This window comes from Dendrobates tinctorius, unplaced genomic scaffold (genome assembly GCF_039654945.1).
Source record: "Dendrobates tinctorius isolate UK_male_01 unplaced genomic scaffold, ASM3965494v1 ptg000103l, whole genome shotgun sequence".
NCBI classification, from domain to species: Eukaryota; Metazoa; Chordata; class Amphibia; order Anura; family Dendrobatidae; genus Dendrobates; species Dendrobates tinctorius.
In genome coordinates this window covers 6,094,371-6,101,943 of record NW_027361771.1, presented here as the reverse complement: position 1 = coordinate 6,101,943, position 7,573 = coordinate 6,094,371, and positions in this window count along the sequence as shown.

The window sequence follows — 7,573 nt, the reverse complement described above, 5'->3', positions numbered from 1 at the left end:
TTGAAAGACGCGTACTATCATGTACCTATCCATACAGACTTCCAGCAGTTCCTGAGGGTGGCAGTTTCAGTAGAGGGCACAGTACGTCATTTTCAGTATAGAGCCCTTCCCTTTGGTCTCTCAGCAGCACCCAGGGTTTTTACAAAGTTAGTGGCCGAAGTTATGGCTCACTTACGAGAGGTTGACGTCTTAATCATTCCATATTTAGACGATTTCTTGATTGTAGGAAAATCGGTGGGTCATTGTAAATCCCAGATAGAAAAAGCTAGATCCAGGTTAGAAAACCTGGGATGGATTTTAAACTACGAGAAATCCCGACTCCAGCCCTTAAAAATACAGAAATTTTTAGGGTTGATACTAAATTCAGACACTCAGCGGTGCCTGCTACCACTAGATAAATTACAAAAGATACAGGAGCAGGTTCTTCGGGCAATGGATAATCCATCTATGACCCTCAGACAGGCCATGTCCCTGTTAGGTTCTCTAACTTCATGCATCCCAGCAGTAAGGTGGGCACAGTTCCATACCAGAACCCTTCAAAACGACGTCTTGATTAATAGCAGGGCCCTTGGAGGCTCCTTACAAGGTCGGATGTGTCTAAGCCCCTCAACTGTTACATCACTGAGATGGTGGCTTCAGAGCGAGAACCTAGCGTCAGGGGTGCCCTGGATAACACAGATAACCCGTATTATAACCACAGACGCAAATTCCTTTGGTTGGGGAGCCCATATGGGGGACATAGTGGTACAGGGCCAGTGGGATTCTAATTCTGAAATCTCATCCAACCAGAGAGAACTATTGGCGATAGAGCGGGCAGTCAAGAAACTCATTATCTACCTGCAGGGCCATCATGTGAGGATACACTCGGACAACCAGGTAGCGGTAGCATATGTCAACCACCAAGGTGGAACCCGCTCCAGCGCTCTGATGCAGATAACAGAACGGCTCCTCCAGATAGCAGAGAGAAATTGTCTATCTTTGACCGCGCTCCACATCAGCGGAAAGGACAATGTAAGAGCAGACTTTTTAAGCCGCAAGGCTCTAAGACAAGGAGAATGGGCTTTGAACAAAGATATTTACCGCCAGATTGTCCGCAGATGGGGCCAGCCAGAGGTAGACCTCTTTGCCACCAGAAAAAACAGAAAAGAAAGATTGTTCTGCTCTCTGAACCCCAGGGAAAATCCCCTGGCGGTGGATGCCCTACTGATAAGATGGGACTTTTCTCTGGCATACGCCTTCCCACCATTGAATCTTCTTCCTCTGGTAGTCAGGAAGATCAGAGAGGATCAGGCAAGAGTCATACTGATTGCCCCCTTTTGTCCCAGAAGAACCTGATTCGCGTGGTTGAGGACCATGTCGGTAGGCGATCCCTGGGTACTGCCGAACCTTCCGGATCTCCTCTACCAGGGGCCAGTCAGCCACCCACAAGTAGCGGGACTTCTTTTGACGGCGTGGTATTTGAAAGGTCACTATTAAAAAATAGAGGGTTCTCCAAGAACTTAATTGACACCCTCCTAAGAAGCAGAAAATTAACCACCACTAATATTTATGCTAGGACCTGGAAACGCTTCCTGTCCACCTTTCACTTTGACATCCGAGATGGAATTCCCACGAAACATATTCTGGAATTTCTCCAGAAAGGTTTCGAATTGGGTCTCTCCACAAGTACGCTAAAAGTACAAGTTTCAGCCTTAGGGGCCCTGTTTGCAGCTGATATTGCAAAAGATTATTGGGTAGCAAGGTTCATCAGAGCAGCGGCCAGATCGAGACCTATACACAAAGACAGATGCGTACCGTGGGACTTAAACTTAGTCCTTACAGCCATGACAGAAAGTCCGTTTGAACCTTTAGATTCCGCCTCACTAAAGATTATATCTCTTAAGACAGCATTCCTGGTAGCAATAACATCCGCACGTAGGGTGAGCGATATACAGGCACTTTCCAGATTGCCTCCTTACACAGAGTTCTTACAGGATAGAGTAATCCTAAGGCCAGATCCAGCATACCTTCCCAAGGTAGCAACACAATTCCACAGGACACAGGAGATAGTTCTGCCTTCCTTCCTCCCTAACCCAACCAACCCTAAAGAGCAGAAACTCCAGGCGTTAGATATTAGAAGATGCTTACTGACATATTTAGCAGCCACGGATCCTTGGAAGAAGGAGAACGCATTATTCCTATCCTTCCAAGGTTCCAGGAAAGGATACAGAGTATCAAAACGCACATTAGCAAGGTGGATTAGGGAGGCTATCTCTCTTGCCTATACAGCAGGTGGCGGTCCGGCTCCACAGAACCTGAGGGCACATTCCACTCGGGCCATGGCATCATCCTGGGCGGAGAGATCTGGAGTATCAATTGATCAAATATGTAAGGCGGCCACCTGGTCATCTCCTTCCACCTTTTTTAACCACTATCGGTTAGACATGGGTGCTTCCTCAGATCTCACCTTCGGGCTAAGGGTTCTGCAGGCTGGGACTAACTTAGTCCCTCCCTAAGTTAGTTTACATCTCTGTAATTCTCTCGTGGTGCTGTCATGGGAGTCCGAATAAAGTATTAAGTTACGTACCGGTAACGGTATTTTTCGGAGGCCCATGACAGCACCCTTAGTTCCCTCCCTTGTTCACATATAGGGGTGCACTCCTTAGAAGATTGTTCATAGAATCACCTTATGTGGGAGATGGTATGAAATAATTCTGTTAAATAGGGTAGATAGGTTGTATATATCATATGTGGTGTACTAACCATGGTAGCCTCTCAAGCTCTGTAATCCAACTGATGCGTGGGAGAGGTGCCGCCCTTTTGTATCTGTAGGTTTCCTGTTCCTATAGGGCGGATCCCCTCTCTCGTGGTGCTGTCATGGGCCTCCGAAAAATAACGTTACCGGTACGTAACTTAATACTTTCACACTTCCATTTTTCCACATCAGTCAAAATCCGCCAAAATTTGAAAATGGCGGATCCGCTAAAAATGTGCCAAAATGGATGCAAGCGGATGGTACGGATCCGTTTTTTTGACGGATCCGCTATACGGATTTTTATACGGATCCGTAAAAAAAAAACGGATCCGTACCATCCGCTGGCATCCGTTTTTGCCATCCGTTGGGTCCGTTTTCTGACGGATCCGTTTTTCCACACCTTCAAAATGGGATGCTCCCAAATATGATTGGCTCTTGGAAAATACTCCCAAATGTGATTGGATCCTGGAAACTATGGGAAAAATATATCTAGGGTGTTTTAACACAATATCTTTGAAAGGTTGTAGAGCTAGTGGCAGAGATGGAAGGAGTAATAGCGAATATTAACAGCGTCTGTGTGGATTTTGATTTTCAATGCAATCGTTTGGGAATTATTGCTCTGCAGAGGGAGAAAACAAGACTGCGAATCCTGCATCGGAGAAGGAAGAGACGGCAGTGGATTCATCCTATAAATGCACAGAGGTTTACCCTTGGCGTTTTTTCAACACTTTATCTGGACTTGAGGGATAACCCGGACAAGTTCTTTAATTATGTGCAGGTGAGACAGGACTTGTTTGAAATTTTGGTGGAGGGTGTCGGAGCGCAAATGCAGAGAAGGGACACCAACATGCGCTTTTCTATATCACTGAGGGAGCATTTGATAGTGACCCTTCAGTAAGTTATTTATTTATTTATTTATTTTTTTAAGTTTTCAGATTCTGCAGGCTATTGTCATGTTATTGCTTGTAGTTTGTATTAATTTTACTTTTCACCCTTTTTTTTTTTTTTTTTTTTGAACAGATTCCTGGCAACTGGAGAATCCTTCACCTCCCTCCATTACCAGTTCCGGCTTGGGATATCGACAATCTCTGGAAAAGTCCCAACAGACCTGACGGGCATTGTGGGATTGTCTACACGAGGAGTACATCCCAGAGCCAACACAGGAGAGGTGTCTGAAGATTGCTGACAACTTTCAAGAAATCTGCCAGTTTCCGAATTGTGTTGGTGCAGTGGATGGGAAGCATATAAGGATTGTGAAACCCATAGGATCTGGATCTGAATTTTTCAACTACAAGAAATTCTTCTCCATTGTATTGATGGCCATTGCAGACTCAAAATGCAAATTTATTGCGGTGGACATTGGTGCGTATGGTCGATCCAATGATTCGCAGGTATTCAAGATGTCCGCAATGGGCCGTCGTTTGTATGGAGACAATTTTGAATTCCCACCTCCAAGACCACTCCCTGGAACAACAGGCCCACCAATGCCATTTGTGTGTGTTGGTGACGACGCATTTCAACTCTAAACATCTTCTCAAGCCATATGGAAGTCATTGTTTTACACACACAAAAAAAAATCTATAACTATCCATTGACAAGAGTGCGAAGAGTGGTGGAGTGCGCTTTTGGGATTTTAACATCAAAATGGAGAGTGCTGTTAACTGCCATTAAAATGAAAACTGAGACTGTGGATGAGGTGGTGAAGGCGTGTGTAATCCTGCACAATTTTGTAATTTCAAAGGAACCTGTTTCCATGGAAGAAAATGTTTGTGAAACCACCTTGTGGGATTATCAGCAGACAAGTGTTCGGAGTACTGTGTCAGTGACAAGAATGAGGGACACATTTGCTGATGATTGTATGTCACCAGAAGGAGGAGTTGATTGGCAAGGTGACAAGGTATAATTTTTTTTTTTGTATAAGAAAAACTTTTGTAATTTTTCCTTTTTTGTTTCAGAGTTATGGTGCATTTACCCAAGTGTTGTGTATATACCTGTACACCACCGGTGTACATTGAACCTTTTTTTACATTTATCAAAGTGTTGTGTATATACCTGTACACCACCGGTGTACTTTGAACCTTTTTGTTGTGTATTACCTTTACCCAAGTGTTGTGTATTTAACCTCAACACCACTGGTGTTTTTATTTTTAACTTAACACTAAAGAAAAAAACTAAACCACACCATAAAATTGTTTTGAATCAAAAAATAATTTATTTTTTTAACACATTATTTATTTACAAATTCCAGAATTGTTGGGTGGAGATATCATCGGAGGGCTTAACAGGGTTGACCACATCGAGGGGGGAGTGGAGGACTGGGAACAAGGTTGGTGAGGATCAGAAGTGGAAGGGGGGTTAAAAACATGAGGTTGGGATGGGAGTTGATGGACAGAGGAGGTTTGTGGGAACATTGAAGGTGGGGGTGGGTACAGTGAGGTCATTGGGGTATAATGCAGTGGGGAAGGAAGGTACTGGGAAGAATGGAATGGGGAACTAGAGAAAGGAGAAGGAGTGGTGGGAGGATGGACGGAGGAATGATGGATGGACGGAGGGAGGATGGACGGTGGAATGAGAAGGTGATAGAATAGGTGCATGGGTAGATTGGGAGGCCTGGGATACTGCAGTCACTAGAGCATTGTGACATGCTTGCATCACATGCATCTGTAGGTGAGGATTTAAATCTTCCATTTGCCGGACAACTGACTGAAAAAAAAATATGTCTCGGCGCCTGGTTTGACTCTGAATTCATCCGTTCCATGTAACTTCTGAGTTCCATGATACTTTGATTTATCATGTTCAACCCAGAAGTTAACTGTTGCCCCAAAATTCGGAATGCATTCTGGACGGTTGAATTCAGGTTCAAACAGTCAGACAGTCATCCTTTCCTTACATCTCTGACGCTGCCGTCCAGAACCAAAAGTTGGTCGAGATGTTGCGGCAGTGTCAGAGGGGTGGGGTAAAGGGTACTGTAAATCGTCACCTGCAACTTCATGTGATGAAGACTGCCCTGCTGCTCCAGTGCTGGTGGATGGGACAGAGGGATGACACAAGAGGGAAGGTACAGAGGGGTCGGATACCTCGATGTGGTCCCCGGTGGCGGTCTCCGAAGGGATCCCTCCAGAGGGAGGCAACTCAGAAGCAGGCTCCCGAGAGCTGCAGATGGTGCTGGAAAAGAGAAAAAAAAATATATTAATATATTGATATTTCATTTGGCTTTGCTGAAAAAAAAACTTAGGTTAACATGGAAACATTTGTACTACAGAAATGGTATGTGGAATATTTACCTTCTGCTCACCATCGTCGACCGGAGGAACGACAGGGCTCTGTAGTGTTTATACTGGCTGCTCCTGCTTCCTCTCGATCCACTCAGGGCTTGCATCTCCTTGTTGAAATCCCTCTTGAAGCGATCCCTGAGTGACCGCCACTGTATGATAACCCTGTCACCTGTGAAGGAAAAAAAAAAACAAAGTGGTTAGTATTCAACACTTCACATGCTGTAATATAAGTTGTAATATAAGTTACTGAAAATGGAATACTTACGCACAAAATCCCTGGCCCTCGCATCGAGCTCCTCCCAGTTCTCTATAACCTCCGAACACACTTCATCCCCTAGACGTCGGATGGTTGGTTGGTCGGCATGGTAGCGGTTTGCCATATCCCACAGCGGCTCCCGCGGTTGCACAGCCTCAATGAACTTTTTCGAATTTACCAAATGGCTGCAATGAAACAGAGTGAAAAATTTAAAGGGGTCTGAATACTTTCCGTTCCCACAGTCTGAAAGAGTTGGTCGTGGTTTTGATATTAAAACCTGGAAAGGATTCATCCCTGCCTGATTCTTATAGACTGATCTGCCTCCTCCAAACCAACACCAAATTGCTGGCAAAGATTCTTGCAAATAGATATCCAAGGTGATTACAAGGGTAATACATGATGATCAAACTGGATTTATACCAAACAAATCCACCTCCAATAATATAAGACGATTGTATATGGGTATGCAGCTTAGTTCAAAATCCACGGGAACAAGGGCAATCCTTTCCTTAGAAAGCGCCAAGGTATTTGACAGTGTCAAATGGAATTTTTTTGTGGGCTGTGTTTAAAGGGCATTGTATTTGGTGATAAATTTATTTCAATGATCCAGTTATTATATAGTTCTCCTAGGGCAAAACTCCAGGTTAATGGTCATATATCGGGATCGCTTGATCTGGGAAGGGGACATGACAATAGCCACAGAGCCACTTGCCTGTTTGATACAAAATAATCCTGTAATCTCTGGTTTTCAGTGTGGGTCAATAGAGATCAAAATCTCTCTATACGTGGATGCTATGCTTCTTTTTTTGGGGTACCTAGGCACTTCTATAGGACCAGTAATGGACTTAATAAAAATATACAGGCAATGGTCAGGCCTTCTAATTAACTGGAGCAAATCGGTACTTATGCCTGTTGATCCTCTTCCAGAGGATTCAAATACCATTTGTGGTATTTGAATGCAGAGTTGGTGGGATTATCGTTTTTTGATCCCACCATTACAGACAATGAAAAGTTGCTAATGGCTAATAAATTGCTCAGTAGCACAGATGAACCATCAGAGCACGCTAACCTACATGAGTTGATAATTTTACATAGTTATCTAATCTATTCTAGAGCTTTTGTTAAAGTAGTTTTTGAAACGTCAGAATATAATGCTTGGCATTTGCTTACAACTTGCAGGACATATTGCTTTTGTTCTTCATCTTTTGTCAGAAGGTCGTTAAAGTCGGTTACTTCCTACCTCTTTTAATTTTTCTTTCCTAACTTTTGGATTTACAACCCTAGCGTGCTCTGATGGTTCATCTGTGC